Source organism: Piliocolobus tephrosceles, chromosome 1 (assembly GCF_002776525.5).
Source record: "Piliocolobus tephrosceles isolate RC106 chromosome 1, ASM277652v3, whole genome shotgun sequence".
NCBI classification, from domain to species: Eukaryota; Metazoa; Chordata; class Mammalia; order Primates; family Cercopithecidae; genus Piliocolobus; species Piliocolobus tephrosceles.
Genome location: NC_045434.1, coordinates 138,752,197 through 138,768,486, shown reverse-complemented (window position 1 = coordinate 138,768,486; position 16,290 = coordinate 138,752,197).

Below are 16,290 nucleotides of genomic sequence, written 5' to 3'. Positions count from 1 at the left end.
GAAAGGTGCCTATTTGAATGCCTATGGGACTTAACTGGATTATATATATTCTCACAGAAATTAGTTAGAAAACGGTGCTCAAAACTTTGCCTCCTCAAACTATAAGTCACTGGATGAAAGATCACCTGAGCAAAATCAACTGTGAAAAACCTGTTCCAGATTCAACAAAAATTATTAGCAATAGTATATTAGTTCATTCTCACACTGCTGATAATGACATACATGAGACTGGGTAATTTATAAAGAAAAAGAGGTTTAGTGGACTCACATTTCCACGTGGGTGGGTAGGCCTCACAGTCATGGCAGAAGGCAAAAGGCACGTCTCAGATGGCAGCAGGGAAGAGAGAGAATGAGAGCCAAAGGGGAAACCCCTTATAAAACCATCACATGTCGTAGGACTTATTCCCTACCACGAGAACAGTATGAGAGAAACTGCCCCCATGATTTAATCATCTCCCACCAGGTCCCTCCCACAACACGTAGGAATTATGGGAGCTACAACACAAGATGAAATTCGGGTGGGAACACAGCAAAACCATAATATCAAATAATGATGGAAATTATGAAATTATTGTGATCTGCTATTCTCAGTAAACAATTCAGAAAAAATCTCAGTCTTCCCAATTAGTAAATAGTTGAAAGCTAGTGCACTTAATCAGCTTGGGAGCTGCATCTTGGCTGTTCTCATAAATCTCTTGTTGAGGAAGTTCATTGCTATAAAAATGTTAGAAGTTTTCCCTATTGCTTCTTTGAATACTAATCAATTCCACCTTTCTCTTATACAACGCTTTGACCAAATGAAGCTAAAACTATCCTGATATGGTGAAATATTTCTCATAGTAGATTCTCTGAGCTTCATTATAGAAAATGTTGCAGTCCAATACATTCAGCCAGTTTTGTCATTTTAAAATTTTTATTAAAAAATCATTTAAGATAAAATATAACTAAGTCTTCTTAGCCTCAGTATACAAAAAAGCAGATATTAGTAGAAAAAAAATTATAAGGGAATACCTTCTGAAAGAATCTCACAATTCCTGAGCTGAAAAAAGGTCTTCTATATTCTTAATTCCAGCTATGAAGGTAAAAAAATCCAGTACTAAAGAGATAGCAGGGTATGACTGGAGCCCAGGCCGTCTAACTCAGTCCAGTTCTCTCACATTAGGTTTTAGTTTTTGTAACTTTGTTCTATTACCTATAGTCCTCATTAACTTTTATGTATATGTGTGTGTGAGAAATATTGAACCATAAATATGATAAATTTATTTTGTAATTATCTATGTCATTCTATAATCAAATGTCAAATAGTCAAATGTCCAAGGTAGACATATTTAGTTACAATATCATTTCTAGTAGCAAACCTTGAAATTTCTAATAATATATTCTCCATATTTATTTATCTTCACTTTACTACTGTCAACATCAAAATATATGGAAAATCCATTATTTCCAAAGAGCAATTTCAGACCAATTTTCAACAGAAAAGTACTCAAATAATAGGCTCTAATGCACTTATATGAATACTGTATAAATGTGTCCATCCCTGCAGAAGTTCTTATCATATCCTGCAAAATAGCAAAGCTATCCGTTACTTTTAGTAAAGAAACAATTTCCATTTTACTCTAGGCCTGTCTTTTGGGTCACATCAATGTCTGTAATTCACATTTCTAATTTTAAGATAATAAAATTTGATATTCTTCCTGTTAATCATTGTAAGCATGGGGGCGGAGTTGATAAAAGGTGAGGGGGGATGGGGGAAGACATGTTTTAATAAGAAAGTCCTAAATGGAACTTGATTTTTTAAAAAAAGAACTTAACACCAGTATAATATTCTTAAAAATAGAATATCTCAATCTGTCCAAAGACAGGTAATACCCATGTAAAAATCTCATATTAACCCACCAATGTCCTTCAGCCTGTGTTGAGAAGCACCAACTTTCAGGCTGGGGGAATAGTTTATCCTCCCAGGTCCACTCAATTCTTGGCCTATAGGCTAAGATTGCCACCAAGGGAGCCAATTAGTGCCAAATATGTTGGTGGTTTTCTGATGTAGGAAAATCTCCCCTAAGAACTGGACTGAGATGAGCCATCAAATGATAGTGACTTTCAGTCACTAATGATCTGGGATTTAAATAGAGACTTTTAATTGAGTTACCAAGCAACCTGCAAATATTTTGGTGATACCTGCTGAGTCAATTGGGTAGTTTGTAACCCACTCTTCTCTGATTATGTTATCTTTGATATGAGTACATTACATATTATAAACGATCAGCATGGATTTTTTTTTCTTTGTCATTAGCCAAGAAAAGACATCACTGAGTCTTTTGTTCATTCCTTGCATTATGTTTCCATATGTCCTAAACAGAGTACGCAGAGTAAAGAGTGGCTATAGGGAATAGAGAATAAGTATTCATTAAGCCATCTTCTCATGCCCCAGGCTTCTGCTAAGTAGAGTTAGACCTCGTGACATCAAAAAAGGCTACAAGCAATTGTTTTGTAAATCTTATTTCCGCTTAATTAACAAAGTTGGAATTTTGTGTTCGTTTCTTCCATCATTTTTAAAACACAAGAAAGTGAAATGTGAGTGTATTGTTATTATGGCTTTTGTTTTACCAGAGTTTTATTTTCAAATAAAACTTCTCAAGAAAAATAAATTCCGCCTCTCATTGTTTCCAGATGCCTCTGCCAGTTGCTGTAGTCCAGCATATTCACTTTTTTCTGACTGTTCCTGTCATTTTCTTCTGTCTTTCTTGCTCAGCTGCCTCACTTGGGTCTCAATCAGTTCCTTAAACTACAACCTTCAGTTATCTTGCCCCCATTTGGGGTGGGTATTATTTTTCCCAGTGCTACTGTTCTGCCCCTCTGGCTTTTAGGTAACATTTCACATTGGCTTTCAACCTTCCACGTCTCCAAATACACAGAGGGCTATTCAGAAATGCTGCCTTTTCCATTTGACATGTGTGTGTGGTGTAACTTTCCCACTGTAGATGAAGCAGTGGCCAGACCTTTCCTTCTTCCAGCTTTTCTTCCACAGCCAGCTTTTCCTTTCTCACTCATTTGAACTCTTTGTTAGTAGGTATTCCCATGGGAAGGTGTGTGCTGACGATCTGGCTTTGTATTTCTTTGAGAACATTCTCCTCTCCCTTTGAGAACTTGTACCACATGAGAAATAACATCAGCAGACCTAACTTTTCCATTCCTAGCTCTGTTGCAAACGCAACCAGTTGAGCAAATGATAACAAATCATAGTGCTGTTTCAAAGGTTGCATTCACAGGACACTTAGAGCTCTCGACTGCATTTCACAAATGAGGAAACCAAGGGCCCAACATGTTAAAAGGCTAGCAAATGTTACATAATTTGTAGAAAATGGGAATTAACTCTTGTCTATAACTCCTAATCACATGTTTTGTATGGTACTTCGTGGTGTCTCATTTGATCACTGTATTCCTGAGTCAGTTTCACTTGTCACTGTGTGTTCTAAACAGAAGTTAAAGTGACAGCAGATTCTACATGTTTTATATAGAGAGATTTCATTCATAAAATACAAAATGAATGATAATATTATCAAGAAGGGAAATTGAAATAAAGAGAAAAAGTCGTATGAAATATATTTAGTTGTGAGTTGAAGCTCTAAATGCTTATACAAGATGAAAGAATGTCCCATGTCATTGTATGTATCGTATACCTGTGAACCACTGTCCTCCTGCACACCAAAGTGTCAAAAATTAGGTGGGAAAAAATCATACACCTAACAGGATGTTCTTTCAAAGGATTATCCTATTAGGTTTGGAGTTGGAGAAACACCTTTCTGTTGTATCTCAACTCAGTACTGGGGCTTGGAAAGGCGTCTAGGGAAAGCCCACCTCTTCCTTACAAACTTTCCCAAATGTGAGTTTTATGTTGAACCCCTTATAAGATTATTTCCAAGTTCCTTTTGAGCTGAATGATCAACTGGATTCCCATTAAGAGCCTTGGCAAAAACAATTCTTAAATGTGAGCTTGCCAAAGTATGAAATGTGATTTCTGATTGTTGTTTTTCCTTTCTTTCCTCCTCCTTACTCGTCTCTGACCAGCCTGAAGAGTGATACAAACCAGGCTGAGAACTACATGCTTGCAACAGAGTAATACCCTAATTATCATCCTCTTAGTAAGGGTCACTTTTGACAGGTGTCAACTAGATTTAAATGGTTGGCTGCTGCGTTCCTTTTTTTCACCTTTTTACTACACTGTCATTCCTTGAGGTAAGGTTAAATGCTGACATCCCTTTGTGCTTAACCAGAGATAACTATCAAAGCAATGTATAAATTACAGCTCCAGTTACACTGATGCTTAGGAGACTCATCCACCTCTAATGACAAGATATCCAATCAACCTGTGCTATAGTTTTGTGAACAGAGTTGTGACGTTTGGTTAATGAAATCTCACACTTCACATGGTTCCTGACTGTATTTTTAGATACTCTTACAAGTAGGATACCCTAGTTAGTTATTCTATCTTTTTATCTCTGGTATGAATAAATTACAGAGTTCTGCTTCTTATCAAAGAAAGCACTCACTCATCATCTGGGAAACACAAAATATTTTTTAGACCATAAATTATTCCTAAAGAAGATCTTAGATGAGTTGGGTACTCTTTGTGGTATATGTATATATGTTTGTGAGAGAAAAAGAATGTCTGCTTGATGGCATTCATTCTAAATGATCATAGACAGACTACCCAATTGTCATCTTACCTGTCAGTCCTTAAAGCAAACTATCCTAGAATGCAAACAAGCAAGTCACCACCAAAAATATCCTTTCCAACACCTTGACCAACCACTGTGAATGACAGAATACACCAGCCCTTCCTATGGCATTTTCTTCCAGCTTATTGGCAGAGAATGTGATTTCGTGGTAGATGGTTGGAAAATGACCCCTTGTAATGACGGAATTTACATAAATAAATGCCGATAGCACAAAACAGATAATATGCTGTCGGTATCATCACAATAAGTTGTCTCCCATTAACACAGAGTCTAAGTTGGAAGCACACAATTATGCAAATCAAACTAATGCCAGTTGCTCATTACTGTCATGGTGGTAAAGGCAAAAACATATCTTCCATAGACAGCTCGAGGCTGGGCCACAAGCCAAAATGTTTGGTTTTGCTGACATAGTAACTGAGTCAACAAAAATAGGATATAATAGTAATACATCAGGGGAACCCACATCAGGGCAGACCTGAAGCTTAATGGACCGTGAATCCTATGTCTGTGCAGAGCGTCCTTTCACTGGTATTGACCCATAATACGTCTGCTTCCACATTTGCCGATTCTGTGGAAATAGATTACAGAAGCAATTTTTTAAAGACCTGAAATGTCTGCAAGATATTCTATTAGCTTTTTCTAAAACAGATGATATGACATTTATAAATACTTAAATAATGTCACATATTCCAGGCTAAAACACTTCCCAGAATATTTCAGAGTACCTGCTGCTGTTTGATCTAGGTTTGTCCTGAGTTCTCATTAGGGCACTGAAGAAGTTTTCAAACAATAGAATGTTCATTTGCCACATAAGCATCTTTCCAATCAAAAAAAAAAAAAAAAAAAAAAAAATAGAATAGCTGTCAGCAGGAGAATATTTAACACTGAATGTTTCACAAACCTTGAAAACAAATATGGCCATAGTGTAGGAGGTTAGTGAAGCAACAGGTGTTGACCCACCAATTTAATCGATTTCTCTTCTGAATGACAGGGTAACATGTGGTGGATTGACATTACACATGGCCCTGTTGCTTCATCCCTCACAATATTCATGCCCTTTGCCACAAGATTTTGCTGCTCTTCCCATCAAGAAGTAAGTATCTTTCCTTGCCCCTTGGCTCTGAGTCTAGTCATGTGATTTGTCTTGGCCAAAGGAATGGAAGCAATTTTGTCAGACGCAAAGGCATAGAAAAGCATCTGCACATTGCCAAGTCAGCTTACGCTATGAGGACACTGTCTAGGAAGAACATGCTTGGCCTTGCTTGCTGGAGGGCAGGAGACACATGGAAGAGAGCTAAGTTGTTCTACTAAGGCCGGTCTAAGCCAGCCAACAACCAGCCAACCCCTGTACAGCTGAGTGAGCTCAAGTCAGAACCACCTAACTGAGCCTAGCCTACATCATCCACAGATTCAGGAACTAATAGATGCTGAATGCTTTAAGCCCTTGAGTTGTATACTGTTTGTTAAGCAGCATTATTGTGTTAATAGACAACTGGAGAGTTTTCACAAATTTTTACAATATCAAAAAAATACAAGAGAAATATACTCTATAAATAATGCAAGAAGAGATTATTTATTTAGTCACCAGATTTAAAATACAAACATAGGAAAAATGGAAATTAAATCACAATGAGACACCACTTCACACTTGCTAGGGAGAACTATAATCAAAGATAGACAATAACAAATGTTTGCAAGGATATGAAGAAATTGGAGCCTTCGTATGTTGCTGGTGGGAACATAAAATGGTGCAGCCGCTTTGAAAAACAGTCAGACAGTTCCTAAAAACGTTAAACACAGCAATACTCCTCCTTGGTATTTACCCAAGAGAAAGGAAACCTGGGTCCATGCAAAAACTTGTACAGGTGTTCATGAGAGCATTACACAAATGGCCAAAAAGGAAACAATTCAAATATGGATCCACAGATGAATGAACAAAATTTGGTATATCCATACAATGAAATATTACTCAGCAAGAAAAAGGACTGAAGTACTGATATATATGATGATACATGAGTCTTGAAAACATTATGCTAAATAAAAGAAGCCAGTCACCAAAGCCCACGTACTGCATGACTCTATTATACAAAATACCCCAAACAGGTAATTCTTTACATAAAGAAAACAGATTGATCATTGCAGAGGTGGGGGTCATAGGAATTAACTGCAAAAGAGTACAAGGGGTTTCTTTTTGGGTAAGAAAAATGTAAACTTAGATCATAGTGATCATGGTGATGGTTGCACAACTCTGTGTTATGCTAAAACTCATTTAATTGTCAATAGGTGATTTTTATACTATGGGAATTATATCTCAATGAAGCTGGTAAAAATTACATAAACACTTAAGCCTCATCTTCTGACGAAAACATGACTTGTTCCTCTCTTTTTTCTATATTCTTGATTGGAAGCTTTATAGTGAAAACAGAACAAATCAAAAGTCTTAGTATTGCTTCTTTAGAACCGCACACTTATTTACTATATTTGACACATTTGAAAAGTGAAATAATGAAGAATTTTTGATGTTCTATGCTAGACACTGATTTTTCACAGAACTCCAGCTCTGTCTTTCATTATCTTGTTTTCTGTGATACTCACTCACGCTCAGCTTGCTCTTAAAATCGATCTGTGAAAAAGAAAAGGCACTACTTGGCCATGTCTTAGGTTTGCATATCAAGGCCAACTTCAGTGTGTAAACGACACTTGCACCAGGCGTGCTTGGTGCTGTTCCCAATTTCATGTTCACAGCCTCTCTTCCAGCGGCAGTTTGAGGTTTAACTTGCCCAGTTGTGAGAAACTGAGTAAGTAGACAGGCCACAGAGCTGTCATCTGAGTTACCTCTCCTGGAACCCCCACCCACTGCTCCCCGCCACAGTTTTTCTTAAAGTCTTTGTGATTTTTGCCTAAATTGCCACTTTTTCGGGACTGGCTCACTTGCTTCTGGTTTCATTCCCCTCGAGTCCACTCTCCTAATGGCCCCCAGAGTGATGGTTGTGAAGTGGGTATCCTGGCCATTTCAAACCCTTACAGAAAACAATTCAAGTGGCTTCCAATTACTCCAGATAAAAGAAAAATTTCATAGTACAACTTAGAAGGCCTTTCATAATCCGACAGCCATGGAAAATCTTGCCACTCCCTCCCCTTGGAGCTAATAAACATTTGCTGTTCTCTCTCATGCCTTCGAATAAGTGCTCCCTTGTCTTTATGTGTGGTAGAGGAGAAGAAATTAAAATTACAAAAAGATTAAATATACTGGGAGAGACAGAAATGGGGAGTTGCTGCTCAACAGGTATAAAGTTTTATTATTTTTTACAATAGAATAGATGAATTTATAAATATTATGGATATATCTTTACTGACCTCTCTTCACTTGATAAGCCCCCTCATCCTCTGGCAGTGCTTTTAGCACCAACTCTGCCAGGAGACCTTTCGAAATCTGAGATTCACGTGCTCTCATATTTTAAGCTACTGGATCAGAAACTACCTTTTCCAAACCCATCTGAGCAAAGCACCCTCGTTGATGTTGCCAGCAGTGCTCTATGCACACATCACACAGCATTATCATTCCTAGGTTTTGTTTTATTTTTCTGTAAACTTTTTTCATAGCCAATTGTTACCAGTCCATATAATGTCTTTCTTTTATTACTGTAATTCATTATAATTAGTTAATTCCTGCATCCTCATTTTTTCCTGCCATTACTTCTCCCTATAGCCACCTGCTGTATAATTTGGATTATAATTTGGATTCATAAACAGGTATGGATTCTTGATTGTGGATAAGACTGTGAAAATGTCTGCGTATTTTACACATAATTGCTGTTCACCTGTCTCTCTGCGGCTGAATTGGAAGCTACTTGAGGAAGGGAAACCAGCCTTTTCAACCTGAACACCTTGCACAGCATCTGATACCCAGTAAGAACTCAATAAATGAGTGTCTAATCCATGCATGACATGATACGGTAATGAATTAAAAGCCCTACGTTTTAGTTGAATTTCTAATAATCTTGGTAGGCTTTACAAGTTTTATGTCTCTTGCTACAAATCTAACCATGAGAACTTGCAGTAAGAGCTAAAAATCTTAAAATACGAGACTATTTGAATCTCGGCCTCTTTTGCTGCCCGTGTCTTCCTTCTCTGGCGTGTCCCTGAAGCACTCTGTCCCAACTGATACTAGTAGATATTTTAGACCATCTAGTGGACAGTGGCTTAAATGTTTGACAGATTTCTACTTCTTTCTCAAAATGGTTGCTGATTAATAGCTGAAAGGATCAACCCCAGAGGGAACCTGAGGTTTCCTACCTGCCCAAAGCCAGCTTTCGCATTCCCATTTCCCACCCAGAGGACTGCAAAGATTTTTCCCTTGACTTTGAAACAACACTTGGTTTTACAGTCCGCTTGCCTGTGGTTTAGGAACCGAGCATGTCAGCACTCCTTTTTACTGCCTCAGTGTAGCAGCAAATGTGTTTTGTTCTCTTTTTTCAAAAGTGAAGATTGTATTTTAAAATCACTCTTGCCCCTAGGGAGCCACTCACTCCTAACTCCCTGACAGGCCATGAGGACCTCAAAATTAAGAAAGATGTCCAGAAATGTGAGTTTGTACAGAAAGGACTAGAAAACCACCCAGACACGTAACTGCTCGGTTACTTGCCTGGCTTCTGTCAGGAGAAATGTGTGTCTGAATTTTCAGGCTCATAATAGACATGTACAGCTAACTGACTTTTATTTTGCCTCTGTCATATTGATCTATCAGTGAATCTATAATAGAAGATGGGAGCTTGGAACAGTAAAAAGTAATAACCATTGAGATGGATAGCCTGAGCAAAAATGTAGTTTCATGGGGACACTTAGTGCAAAGAACTGTAGATTCATGTCAAGGGGGCATAAGTATCCCCTTCAAAGCCAACTGTTAAAAACACCTAGTGCACAGATGACCTGCCTTCAGAATATGATATGTTTCTGTATTGATTTTCAGAGTTTCAAAACAACAGGAAATAGCCAAGTGAAAGTTTCTTTGCAGAGCACTAAAAGTAATTTACCTTCTTCCTTTGATTTCAGCTTCAGATTTTGTTTTATGGTTCAAAGTACAAGTGCTTATTTTAAAAAATTCATTTCTAACTTATGGTGGAAAGCAGCACCAGAGACCAAGGAAGTGTGGAGCAAGAAATGAGCCACAAAATGAAACAAAACAAAACCCCCCAAATTGCATTAATGGAGTTAGTGGTAAGTCATTACACAATGAAGTTTGTCTTTTAAGCACAGGTCCACTGATTGGCAGGCAGGATTTTACCATTATCAAAATGAAGAGCCTATAAAATGCCCAAAATTGTGACTTTGAAGTCATCTATATTTAGCTTCCGTAATTTCATTTTGTGTATGTCCCTTTGCATGAAAAATAAACTGTCATATTCAAATGAAAATGGCCTTCCAGGGCAGAAGAAAACACAGTTTACTTTCCAGTGCAAATTGGTACCATTTGCAAATGTTTGGTCTACAATAAGTACTAAGCATGGGGCAATACTAATAATTTGTGAGTCTTGACTAGACCTCTTTTTTAAAGAGATTATTCACGTTATATTCAAATAAATTTGGTTTATACAGTATATGATGATGCAAGGAAACAAATTTCAACTTATCCAATGCCCAAACTTGAAATTTACTTGTTTCCATTGTTTTCTTCATTTTGGGCTTTAAAAAGTTGCATTAAGAAGAGTTCTGGCAAGAAACAGAACTCAAAAGAAGCAATTAAAAAGTTTCAACAGAGGCACAAAGCATGGGCAGGGTTAAGGGAATTCAACCAAGGAGGGTGAAACAAGCATTCCTGAGGCTCCCAGACATGGTAAAGTCTGAAGTGAAGAGAAAAGGTTAAAGAGTTATGCGACCTTAGTCTGAAGGGAAGACCACCTGATAGGAGCTGAGACCAATGGAAGAGGAGCTCAGACACTGCCGATCCATGAACCAAGGGAACAAACACCCCGACTTTTCTTTCTTCATGTCTTCTAGCTTCCTACCAGGGGCTCCTATTGGGTGAACCCCACTGAAAACCAGATAAAAAGACGCTTAGTTTCACAGTCTATTCATATCAGCCTGCTGAAAGCATCATAAGAGTATTTTCTTCTAGATATATGCTCTATACTCATAGAACCGGCAGTTGCAATTCTTCAACTTCAGCAGAAAAACAAAAAATGTAGCTTTTTTTTTTACTGCATATATGACATACCCTGACCAAGTTAAGAGAGAGATTCGGCTTTGGGAAGTACAAGTATGAAGTCAGAGTATCTATAAGTGGGAGAAACTGTTAAGATCTTCAGAAATAGAAGGTAAACAAAATTAAACAAAGCAGAACAAAAGCAATGGAAATCTGTTAACCTTTGCCTTCCACTTCTTAGCAAATACAACATTACAGCAAGCATAAATGCTGTGAAAATATTCCCAGGAGCCATGGGAATAACTAAGCTCTTCCTCACTCCCTGCCCAAAAACTCTCTTAATCAGACTATTGAAATATGCCCCCTAGTTAATAAGAAAAACAACAGGAAACTGGGATTTACTTTAAAGACATTTAATCATAGACTGTATTTTAAAATATGCATTATATCCATAAAAGAATGATATCAGTATCATATGTTTGTCAGAACAAGGTTAAAATGTATATGAACTTTTGGCTTTTTCCTTTCTAAATCACACCCTTGTGAGGAGCCCATTTTATTGTAAACATTTAAATCTGTTAGGTATTAGATATGAGCTCAGCTATTTTTGTTTTGTGTATTTTTTTCATTCACAGATGTTTTTATTATGGTTTCTGCAATCAAATGATCTGGGTTAGAATTAGAGGATTAGAATGCCATTAGAGCTTACTTTAAAAATACAAATTTATCTATTTTCATTAGGAAAGTGACATTCTTGTTCAGAACATTTACATTCCATACTGAATCCAGGTATTATGTAACACATATTGGTTGTATTTTAAAAGAAAAAGTAACAACTACTTCCCTACATAGATAAAATATCTATCCATTATCCACCTATCTATGAATCTAAGCACAAAAAATAGCCTACTTACAGAGTTCTCTCTACAATTGCCAGTCACTGGGAAAATAGTCACAATCCTTTAAGTCCATTAGGATGGTTGGTTCTCACTTCAGATAAAACGATAACTATGTTCTGCCCAAATTTGCTTTGCTTTCATACTTTGCTTGCACTCTCATCAAAGGCAACTTTTTAAAGCTTGAATATTTCACAAACAGTTTTGAGTGGCTCGAATTGTTCTGTATTTTTAAAGTACAGATAACTGTAGAAAAAATATATAACTAAAGATGTCTCTCAAAGTATGCTGACACTCCAATTTCATTTGAACAGGATTACCAACGTATACTCACATGTTGTGTGTAAAGAAAATACCAGCTCTACAGTGGTAAGTATATATGTGAAGGACTCATTTCAGCATATGACTATACATACACACACATACACACGCACAGACATAAACACACACATATGCACACATATAAACATACACTTACACACATAAATGCGCATACACATACATACATACATGCATAGATATACGCACATATACATATATACATACCCATATATATCCAGTCATAAACAAACACAATACAAATACACAAACACACATATACACACATACACACAGGCATACACATATACACACATACATACACACACACATATCATATGCATACAGATAAACACATGCACACAAACACATGCAAATGTACACATATACATACATACACACTATACACATACACATACATATACCCACACACATCCACATCCATACTCATCCTGACCTGGGAGAGGACTGTGAAGAAAAAGGATAGGATATGAAATCAGAAAGTTGGCGTTCAAAACTGATTCCACCTCTTCTTAATTATAATCTTAAACCTACACTACCTTTTATCCTATCAATTACTTCTCTAGCAACTCCCCTGAACCCTGTGTTCTCATCCATAACTTATATATTTGTAACTCCCTGAACTCTCTGTATGGGCATCTGCCATCACTCATTTTCTTCCTAAGTACCATTGCTTTAACTTCGCTTATCACTTGATTTTGTTAACTTGTCTCTTGTTTCAAGTCTCAGCTAACTTGTCACCTTCTTTAGGTTCCCCTCTTGAATTTCCTCAAACTGAGTCAGATGATCCCCTCACTCTTAACCTCCTATGGCCACTGTACATACCTCCTATATCACAGTGCTATCCCATTGTCTTTTGATCTTCTGTTACCTTGCATGTCTTCTCCGCTGGATCAAAATTCTTTGGAGGACAGCATATTTTTTGTTTACTTTCATATTTTCAGTACCTTATAATATATGGCACATGGTTAGAATTTCAATGAGAGTTTTATGAATAAACGAATCTTGAGCTCACTGAATTTAACTTTTGACTCCCAGCCTCACCAAATCTTTAAGTACTATCCTTCTATAAAGAAATGAGGGAACATAAAATTCCAAGTGTTTCAGAAACATGCTAAAGTAAACAACAGAAAGAGCGGAAAAGTTAAACCCAAGGCTGTCTAACTTCAAAGACTGTACTGTGTCATGTTCCCTTTCCAGGTAGTTCTCCAAACCTCTGTTTATCAGAGAAATTGGACTAAGAAAACTGCCTACCCTACAAGGCTGATAAAAGAAACCAGAGAAATCATGTTAGTTAATAACATGGAACAGAGTAACAGAAAAGTCTAACTTTTTTACTTTACTTTTACAGAGGAAATATCTGTAAACAGCACAGAGAATAAGTGAATCCGAAGAGATTTCCTGAACATGTTTCCTTACCCCACCTTACACCAAAGGTTCTCTTTGCAAACATCCAAGCTCTATCCAGCCACCTTAGTCTCCCCCTAGCATGTGGACTAAGCACAGATACACTCCTAGAGATTATATAAACCAACACTGACAAGGAAAGTATAGAAGCAGAATGAATAAAGAGTATGAGGCTCAGGAAGGCTGCTCATTCTATTCATCTGCAAAATGCCATCAGCTTACAATTTAAAGAAAGAACAACACAAGTAGAGCAAAGTTCAATTGCCCTCCAATTAGTCCTAATTAACAAATTGAAAGCTGTTTGTATATAACCAAAGATACCTTTTGTTTTGTTGTGGTTCAGCAATTGAGATGAATAGTCCAAATGATTAGTAACTAGCAGAGAAGAAGGCAATCTGGGGACAAGTACATGTAATTTTAGTACTGTTTTATGGGGTAAATAATGAGTTTAGAAAAATTTTCACTATTTTAATAAGAAAAAAGAATTTTAACAAACATGGATGATTTGTAGCTCTCCAAAGGCAATAAAATTTAAGGCAATCTATGGAAATTAGTCCCCCATTTTTGCAAAAACAATGTGTGAATCAATTGTATTTTCCAATGCTCTGTTGAGAGGCGGTATCTCAGAAACGCAAAATGCATTACTTCATATTAGTAATTTCATTCCTAGTGACAATTTAACTTTCAGTGGCTCTAACTCGAGTCCAATCACGATTTTTCAACAAGAGTCCCATGGGAACTTGCAATCAAGTATAGTTTTTATACCCCTAAGTTGGTGCAGATCAGGAGCAAGCCCGCCTGGATGCTAAAGCAGGAGCTCCTCCTCTCTCCTTCTTCCCCAAATGTCATATCTATAACTTAGAAAATCAAAATGGAGTTTTTAGAAATAGGATGCTTGGACTGAAGACAGGAACTTGGGATGGGGCCCTGACATGAATCACATGCAAGTGGAGGGGTCAGCAATGAGGGCCAGGAGCTGTGTGCTTCCTTTTGCACTGTCTATCCATCAGTAATTTTCACCTGGTGCTCAGTCATTTTCTATCTATTATAACCAAATTCCCAGTTAGCTCAGAATGGGCTGGCCTTGAATATCCCTGTCTTAACTGAATTCTTTCTTTCTTAACCTATGCTTTGTGGTTGAACAGATGAATCCCAGATGTGCAAAAAATAGTTCACATTCACGGAGAATAAAGTCCTGGCTCATTAAAGGGAAGATATCATTCCGTCCTGGCTCAGAATACCAAGATAGCATCTCCCAGAGTCGAGAGCGAATTGGGAAATTTAACCAAAGCCATAAGAATACTTCCCGGGTCACCAAGAAAGTCATAACAAGAGAATACCATTGATATCCCACCCAGTTCCAAGGGCTTCCCTTGGCGCTTAGCCTCCTAGCCATCTCACACATACCTGCCTCTCCTGACTCCTAGTTAGACTTCCTGTTGGTACCCATATACGCTTTTATCTGGTTCAGAAAGACTGGCCCCTAAAAGCAGTAGCAAACTTCTAGCTCTGCGTGGTGGTGGGTGCCTGTAGTCCCAGCTACTCGGGAGGCTGAGGCAGGAGAATCACTTCAACCCGGGAGGCGGAGCTTGCAGTGAGCTGAGGTCACACCACTGCACTCCAGCCTGAGTGACAGAGCGAGACTCCGTCTCAAAAATAAATAAATAAATAAATAAATAAATAATTAAAAAAAGAGGAAAGTGAAATGGGTACATGCCTATCCTTCACTAGGGAAGTGATTATAGTGGTCTGGGAAGAGAGAATGATGCTGAAGTTACTTGAGAAAGGAAGTACCACCATTTGCTGTGGCTGTAATCAACTCATGTAAAGGCTGCAAAGGGTCTGAGCATGTTCCTCCAATTATCAAAAACTCATTCACAGCTCAGGAACTCTCAAGAGGTTGCTCCCTTCTCCACTGCCACTTACAGACCATCTTGCTCAAAGTGATGCTAGAAGTGCTGGCAAAGAGAACATCTTCAATGGAGTGTCTTGGGGGAAAAATTTCTTTGCTGCACATTTCTTAATAAAATTCAATTATGTAAAATGAGGAGAGAGTTGACTAAAGAAGATAGAATGAAAAGGAATCATTGCGCAAAGATATGTTTTTATTTGACCAACAGCTTTATTTTGATCCCCCAATCTTCTGGAACTCAGACTTTCTCAGCAAACAATTGCACTGCCCAATGAGAGTAAACAGCAAACCTGCCAATATCACAACATACCCTGAGATGAACACGTGTGAGGGAAAGACTTCATATGCCAGACATAATCCTGATGGTTCCCAAATACACACTGGTTCCCAAATAAAGTCTGGTGACTGGCTAATGCTTTTCACTGTGATTAAAAGCAAATACTTTAAAAAATATTTAATGATTCATTATTATATTTCCCTGAATGCTTACGTCTATTGTCTCATTATTGTTTGTTTATTTGTTGTTTGGGAAAATTTTGTTGGGACAAGGTTACAAGATAGATTTCAGCTACGGCCAGAAGTCATAATGTTCACACACACATTAATTCTGTGGACAATATGAGAAAATGGGAGCAACAATTACCCTATAATTAGGGTTGCAAATTGGGGAAGGGCAATGACCAATATCACAGAGGAAGGGCTGAAAGAAACTAGAGATTTGACAGAAAGTGATCAAGTTCACAAACGTATCTATCATTGCCTCATTTTTGAATGCTTTAGGTGAATGAATTTGAGTTTCTGTGTTGAGCAATGATTTGAATATTTCATCTCATCATGTAGGCCTTGTCACAA